The sequence below is a fragment of the Elephantulus edwardii genome, unplaced genomic scaffold, assembly GCF_000299155.1.
Source record: "Elephantulus edwardii isolate Elephantulus edwardi_28Jun2011 unplaced genomic scaffold, EleEdw1.0 scaffold00006, whole genome shotgun sequence".
Classification (NCBI taxonomy): Eukaryota; Metazoa; Chordata; class Mammalia; order Macroscelidea; family Macroscelididae; genus Elephantulus; species Elephantulus edwardii.
Genome location: NW_006399756.1, coordinates 12418888 through 12427385, shown reverse-complemented (window position 1 = coordinate 12427385; position 8498 = coordinate 12418888).

Below are 8498 nucleotides of genomic sequence, written 5' to 3'. Positions count from 1 at the left end.
AATAATTTCCCCCCTTAATGTAGAGACTACAAGTCAGAACTGTGTTAAAACAGTTAAAACATTAATTGTTGAATTCTGGTTCGTAGCTGTGAGTGAAATTTCTGATTCATGAAAAAAAATTGCCTAAATAAATTAAAACCCCCCACAATAATTCTCAGTTGGAGAAAGTGAATACAACTTTGTTGAACAGACAATAAATATACTTCCTACTAAAACAGAAATGAATCATTCATTACCTGCCTTCTGAAGAAGAGTGGGGAATGCCTCCTTTTTGCAGCGGAAAAATAGAGGTTTAGTAACGAATAAAAGAATAGGAAGTTCTGAATTTCAGGAAGCATCACTTAACAGCAACTCCCCCACCCCTTCTAGTGGTAAAGAGCTGCACTACAAGCCTAAAGACACGCAGTTGGAATCCAGCAGCTACCGTATGGGGGGGGGGGGGGGGGGGAGACGGGCAATCTCTTCCCATGCTAATTATTGCCTCTGAAACTCTGTTTGAGGGTCAGCTATGGGTCAGTTCCGATTTGTCCATACAAAACTATAACCACAACAATCCCAGGAAGTTATTGGACACGCTCAAAGCTATTCCTACTCACAGCAACCCCACATGACATAGGAGGCCTACAACATGGAGAATTTCTTGGCAATTATCTCTGTAGGAGCAGCCAGCCAGGTCTTTTTCATGAGGAATCCTTGGGTGGTTTTCAATTATCAACCTTATGGCTTTAACTTGACCATCTAAGAGCAAGACTTCATAATCCTAAAATAATGTTGTTGTTGTTGTTGTTATTGTTATGTGTCATCTGGTTGCCTGCAACTCATAGCGATGCTATGTACAATAGGCCTCAACCCTGCCCTATCCTATGCCAATCGCACTGTCTCTGACACATCAACCCCCACTGCTCCAGTCTCTGAATCCATACACCTCATAGAGAGTCTTCCTCTCCTGTGCTGTCCCTCCACCCTCCCAAGCATGATGTCCCTCTCCAAGGACTGGTCCTGCCTTACAACATGTCCAAAGTATGTCAGACTAAGCTTCAGAATCCTTGCCTCAAAGAAGCAGCCTGGTTTCACCCTCTCCAGGATAAACCTGTTTGTTTTCTTAGCAGCCCATGGTATATCCTACACTCTTCTCCAGCCCCACAGCTCAAAGGCATCAATTCTCCTTCTATCTTCCCTAATCATTGTCCAGCTCTCTGACGCATAGCAAGTGACTGCAAAGAATAGTGTACCTTAGTCTCCAGAGTGACACCATTGCTCTTCAATACTCTGGAGAGGTCCCTAAGAGCAAATAAGGAAATGAAAGCTTCAAGAATTTCAGAAACTTGCCTCATGCCACCCAGCTGGTAAAGTGCAAAATGGAGGTGGAGCTGTCTGACTTGCCTATGAAGCTCAAGCTTTTCTCATTCTGACAATTCCTTGCCATCATGTTGATTCCAACTCACAAGTACCCTTCTCTGGGTTTCCAAGACTACAAAGCTTTATGATCATCTTTCTCGCCAGTAGCAGGTAGTGGATTCAAACCACTAACCTTTTATCTAGCATCCCACCTCACAACACACTACACCTTTTTCAGTTTGAAGTTCCCGGGAAATTCCAGTTGAGTTTAGTCATCATCACTACCCAAGTGGATGATATACCGATTGGGAGCTCATGAAAGGAGAGGCTTCTAACCCCAAGAGTATGTACTGGTGTACTCTTCACACTGTGCAAGGAAACCCCACCTGGAGACCACCTTTCGGACAAAGAACAGACTAGTAGCCACATAGAACAAACAACATTGCCATAAATGCTATCCTCCTTTTAAAAAAAAAACTGTCTACATGAGACCAAATGGTCACCTTTTAAACGAATGATAAGTCGAGGTGAGGAGGACAGGTAAACTAGATAAATGGAAACCAAACAACCAAATGGAAATAAGGAGATTGTTGACACATTATGGAAAATGTCACCAGTATCACTGAACAGTTTGAATGTTGTTGTCGTGTTAAGTGCCCTTGAGTCCATTCCAACTCATAGCTACCCTAAGGACAACAAAAAGAAAATCTTGCCCAGTGCTGCTCCGTTCTCGCAAGCACTGCTATATATAATTCAGTCTGTTGTTGCAGCTGCTGCATCAGCTCTTCTCCCTGAAGATCTTCCTGTATTGTGCTGACCCCTATTTTACCAAACACAATATCCTTCTCAAGAGAGTCGTGCCTCCTGATAACATCTCCAAAGCATACAAGACAAAGTTTTGCTTCTAAGGAACATTCAGGTTGTAATTCTTCCAAGACAGATGTGTTTATTCTTCTGACAGTCCATGGTGTATCCCATATTCTTCACCAACATCACAATTCAACTACTTTAATTCTTCTTCAGCCTTCCTTATTATTTGTGCCGTTTTCCTACACCTACGAGGCATCTGAGAACACTATAATAAATCAGAACCATCTTAATTCTCCATATGACATCTTTGCTTTTTAAAACTTTATTGCAGTGATGCAATACGTTGTTTGATTTCTTGACTGCTGCCTCCATGAGTGCTGTGAATCTAAGTAAAGTGAAATCCTGGATAATATATAATAAAGGATTGTTGTTGTTGTTGTTGTTGTTGTTGTTGTTGTTGTTGTGTATTGTTGAGTTGTAACTGACCCATGCTGACCCTCTGGTGGGTTTTCTGAGGCAGAAAATCACCCGGGAGGAGATTGCCTGTCTTTCTTCTGTGGAGCAGCTTGTGGCCTTGAACCCCATGCCTTCAGGACTGCAGTGCAGCTTCTTACCACTAAGCCACCAGAGCTCTCTATCAGCCATTATGATTCATGAATTCTATTAATTAATTGTAATTAATGTTAAAACAAAATGTGTATAAGGAAGCTCTGCTGGTTTAATGGTGAGAAATCACGCTGCCAACGCTAACGTATGTGTTTCGAATCCTCCAGTTGCTCTGAGGGAGAAAGACGGGCAAACTCCTCCTGTGTGATTTTACTGTTTCTGAAAACCTGTTGGAGGGTCAACTATGCGTCAGTTCTGACTCGACCATACATACCAACAACAAATGCATATGAATGGATGAAAAATTAATCTTATTTGTAAACTTGTGTTGTTGTGTACCATTTAGTCAGAACCAACTCATAGCTGACCCTCCAGTGGGTTTTCAGAGGTGGTTAACTGCACGGGAGGAGATTGCCCATCCTTCTCCCACAGAGTAGCCGGTGGCCTCGAACTGCATGCCTTTGGGATTGCAGTGTACCTTCTTGCCACTAGGCCAAACTTATACTCAAAAAATAAAAATGGAAATGGACCCATGTGGCGTCACAGTTTTATTGTTCAAGATGGCTTTCTTTCTTAGCCCATTGCCTTTGACATTCACCTCATGACCCGGTAGGAACCCGAAGGAGGATGTGCACTAAGTAATCATATTGGGATTGGCCAGGTGGTTCCATCAGTCCAGATTTGAATTGAGCAGGTTTATCAACAAAGAAGGCATTCTCACCAAGCAGCAGCAGAGAATGCAGGGCACGTCCTTCTGGGCCAGGGTTTCCCGCACCAGTTAGACCAGGGTCTGCCTACACAAGAGAGGCAGCGGCCTCAGCAGAGAACCAGAGACCAGCATGAGACCAAGCCGTCTTGGGATCACTGCCCCACAGAACCTGAGCCAGGAGCCTTCACCCAAGCTTGCTGGAGGACTGAGGGGAGACATCATCATTGACAGGACTAAGGGAATTTCGTAACACTGACCTAAGTTATGAGAATGAGGGTCAAAGGGCCTTCGAATACTCTTGAGGCGTTGCTGGGACTTGGGAATTCTATTACCAACCTGAACTGTAACTTGGTAACTTCCCTAGTAAACCTCATAACTTTGACTATGGCTCTATGTGGCCATTGCAATGGTTTTCAGGCCCCGGAGCAGAGCAAGATGACTGGTGTTGGAATTAGCAAAAGTAGATGTGGAGGCCACGTCTCACCTTATGGGAACTGACTTTGTATTGTGGATCTTGATGATGGGGGCTACTCTACTTCCTGAAATAGAGGTCAGACTCAGCCATTTCCATTCCTCTTCCACTCTTCATAAACTTTAAAATAAATACAATTAAATCCTTGGCAAATTCAGTATTTTCTCTGTTGCCATGATGCTGTTCATTGTACTGGAAGGAAAAACCTCCCACTGTCATCCAGTTGATTCCAAATCATAGAATCTTCTGGACAGAGTAGAACTTCCTGTAGAGTTTGTAAATCTGTAAATCTTTACGAAGTGCGCTGCGACATCTCTCTCCAGTGGAGATACTGGAGGGTTCTGATTGCCAGCCTCTGGGCGAGCAACTGAAATGTTTAACCCCTGGGCCATCAGGGCTCTCTGCTGATTGACTAGAAAAATGTTAACTAGGAACCTAATTTACTATGTAAATGTTCACCAAAGTCACAATAAAATATTATGAAGAATTAAAAAAGAAAAGAGAATTTTCAGAGATTCAGGAGAATTTTCTCCTTCCTCTCTACTACTGAGGGCCCGTACTCCATCAGAGCCCTCCCCTGACTCACTGCTGGCTTCTACATTGATGTCTGCATTAATCCTCCTTTTCTTAATACCTTCATCTTCCAAAACACCCCATGGCCTGGTTAATCTAAATGAAAGAACACATGTACAGCTTTTCACACAAAATCGGGCATGTAGTCAGTGCTCAGTAATGTTGGTTTCCTTTCCTAGCATGTGAGGACTAAGGACTACATAAATGCTAATGGCAATCAGATTAATTTGTCAACATCTATGTGGTCCTTGCTAAATGCCTAAGCCCAGTGCTGTGCTAAGGGTTATGAAAGTTAGATAGGAAGTATTTAAACTGGATCTTTGGGCAAAAAAAGAGTCTAAGGAGACACATGGAGAATGGTTATACATTATCTGACACTTAAAGTATGAAGTTTGTGATGTAAGAAAGGGCTGTACAATTCTACAGAACAGAAAAGTAAGCCAGAGAGAACTTTCTTCATCCAGTCAATTCTGAACAAAGTCTGTGTATGGTAGAGAAGAACCGGTGCTCCACAGGGTTGTTGTTGTGTACTGTCAAGTCAGAACTGACTGGCTTTTCAGAAATAGATTGCCAGACCTTTCTTGCAAGTTGCTTCTGTGTGGATTTGAACCTGTAACTTTTCTATTAGCAGGCAATCACATTAACGCTTTACATTACCCAGAGACTCCCAGATGGAGATTGCTGTTGTTATCAATGAACTGACTTCAACTCTGGTGACTTCATAGATAACAAAGGAAAGCGTTGTTCAGTCCTGTACCCCCTTTGTGGCCCTGGGTATATTTGAGTCCATTGTTGTTGTTATTGTATTGTGTCTTTTGATGTTGTTGTTGCTGTTGTTTACTGTAGAGTTGGAAGCAACCAAGAGCGGCACGTTTTCAAAGGCAGATAACACACAGGAGGAGATTGTCCATCTTTTCCCATGGAGCAGCCAGTGGCCTCAAACAGTGTGCCTCCGGGATTGCAGGGCAGCTTCTTGCTACTGGGCCACCAGAGCTCCCTCTTCCAGCACTACGTTGAACAATCTTCTGTTGCCAATTTATAAGATTTTGTTTTCATTAGTTTTATTTTGGAAGTAGATGCTAGGTCTTGATTTTAGCCTGTCTTAGCCTGGAAGTGCTCTTGAAACCTGCCCACCACGGGTGACTGTGCTGGTGTTCAAAATGCCAGGCACACAACTTCGAGCATCAGAGCAATACATTACAGTATTAAATATGTGCAGACAGGGAGTAGGCATGGAATTTAGTATGTGTTGTTTCTTTTGTCAAGGACCCTGGTGGTCAAAGTGCTTGCCTGCTACCTGGAAGGTCAGTGGTTGGAATACAGAAGCCATTGTATGAGATGTGTCCACTTGCTGTTCAGTGGTAACTTGTGGTTGCTGTGAGGCTGAACACTGTGACACTGATATGTCAAATGTGTTAATGGTTGGTTACCCAATGTGAACAGTGTGGGCTGGAGCTCCCCAATTAAAAGAATCTTGGAAGGAGGAGTGGCATCTACTTCCATAATAGCTTGCCTCCAGAAACCCTGTGAACCTGGAGAGAGGATGAAAGACACACAAGCGTTGAGGACTCTCCTTCATAGTGTTGCTATGAGTTGCCTGCGACTCAACGGCACTTAACAACAACAACAATCTTCTTCCATAAGAATCACTATCTTGGAAGCTCTGTTTTCTTGCTTCATGTGAGTCAAAATCAACTTGGCAGCAAAGAGGTTTCTTTTTGTTGCTGAGAATGTCTTTCTATCTTACACCTACTGAACTCTTGTTCTTCCTTCAAATCTAGAGGAAATATTACCTCCTGAGTTAACCCACTTTCTGGCCCCTCCTCTGGTGGTCTGAGACGATGAGGTTGGCTCAGGATAGGGAAAGGTTCAGAGACATTGTTCATAGGGTTGCAATGGGTCGTAGTTGACTCAATGGCATGTAACAACAACAATCTTTCATAAGGATTGGCTATACCACACAGCTAGGGCTTTATCACACTGAAATACAATTTGCCCAGAGTCAATCTTCCCCGGTAGATTGTGAACTCCCTTAATGGCACAGAGATTGAAAAAAAAAAATTATAAAGGCACATAGTAGGTGCTTGGGAAATGTGGGGTAATTTGTTTCATCAACTGATTTGTTTGTTCTCTGGAAGTTTGTGGTATATTCATTATTCTCTGCAAGCATTAAAATTCAAATATGTCATAATGTATCTTTAATATTTTTTCTCATTGTCCATCTTTCACATACTTGTGAGGAAATTTCCACCTGAGGTTTGTAAGGTTGGCTCAAAAGCCACTAATTTAGGGTTTACCAGGAGCAAAAGTATTAGTTACCACAAATAATTGAACTCAATAGTATGTGCATCGTTCAGAATTTCTTCTCCAGTTTTAGCTCAGTATCTTTTTTTGCAACTTGAAAACACCACTACCACTGCAGGAATCAGGACTGCCATGCACAAGGCGGTGATAGGCTTGTGAAGAAAAAGAAAAATGTAAGTTTAGAGTGAAGTGACTAATTAAGAAACCTGCATCTCACCTTGGATGAGTCCAGCAGGACTTTTCAAAACCTTTCTCAATTGTTTCCACCCATTCCCTCCTTCTAACCTAAGATTATTCTTTTCTCATGAACCAGAAAGTATCTTTTTATTCCATTTTATTATTTACTTTGTTTGCTTTTGCCCCATTGGAGCAGTATCTTCTATGATTCTGGAAACAAAATACAGAACATTTAGAACATTCTTCTCAAGGCAATAACTGTTTTCCATTTTCTGAAACTGTTTAGAAATGAATGTTTGAAACCAGGTGCTTAACAAATGGAGAACATCCTAAACAATCTACCTGATACAATTTTACTCTTTTCTGTCTTTGAATTTTTTTCCCCCAAAATATTTGTTTGTAAACTTTTAATAACTGTGCTGCAATCCCAAAGCACAAGGTTCAAATTCACCAGCTGCTTCACAGGAAGCAATGAGCAATCTCATTCCATGCAATGTGCTGCCTCTGAAAACCCATGGAAAGGTCAGATAAAGGGTAGACTCTGACTTGATGGCACACAGCGACAACAAGTATTTAATTTCAGTTAAGAAAAGCATGTTTCATGATGAGGGTTTAAAATAAGAAACTCATTCTCAACTTAGTTGAGCAATTCAGAGTTGAGTCACAAACTTTTGCCTCTCTTTTAAGTAATTCTTTCCTTCTTTTCAAGCTCATTTCTATCTAGATCCCTCATAGTATTTTATTTTGGCATATGTATATTATTATTATTATTATTATTATTATTATTATTATTTAGCAAAAAAGTAGAAACCGTTTACTAAGGTAATGCAACAGAGGCATGGCTGATGAAAGACAGGGATAAGTGGTGCCAACGAGCTAAAGAGAAAAGGAAAGAAAAGGGAGAGAAACACTCCTGAAAAGTCAGGGGTGGGTTCGAACTGCTTGGCTCACTGCCAGCATAAAAAAAAAAAAGAGCCACCCTCAAGTGGGCACTGCTTTTATTGGTACACAACAAATCCAACAATACAGTTTTGTGTGGTCTGTGAGCTATTGCATCAGATTTTGTACCCAACAAATCAGTAAGATTTTTGTTGTAATGAGTAGAAAGATGTACAAAAGCATAGGGGGACATATCTGATCTTATGAGAATTAGTTTTGTGTCATTGATGATGTTGACAGGGACAGTTTCACTTTGTGTAGTTGCTAAAGGTCAGACATGGCTATCTCCACATGACTCTTGCTCTTTTTTACACTAACCAAAAGTTTAGCAGTCTGAATCCACCAACTGACCCGAAATGCTCCAAATCACTGGCAATAAGAGAGATGCAAATAAAAACCACAATGAGGTACCATCTCACTCTAGTAACAGTGGCAAAGTTTAACAAGGCAGCAAGTAATAGATGTTGGAGAGGATGTAATAGAAAGGAACTCATATATTGTTGGTGGGATTGTAAAATAGTGCAACCATTCTGGAAGGCAGTTTGGCGCTTCCTCAAAAAGTTGAACATA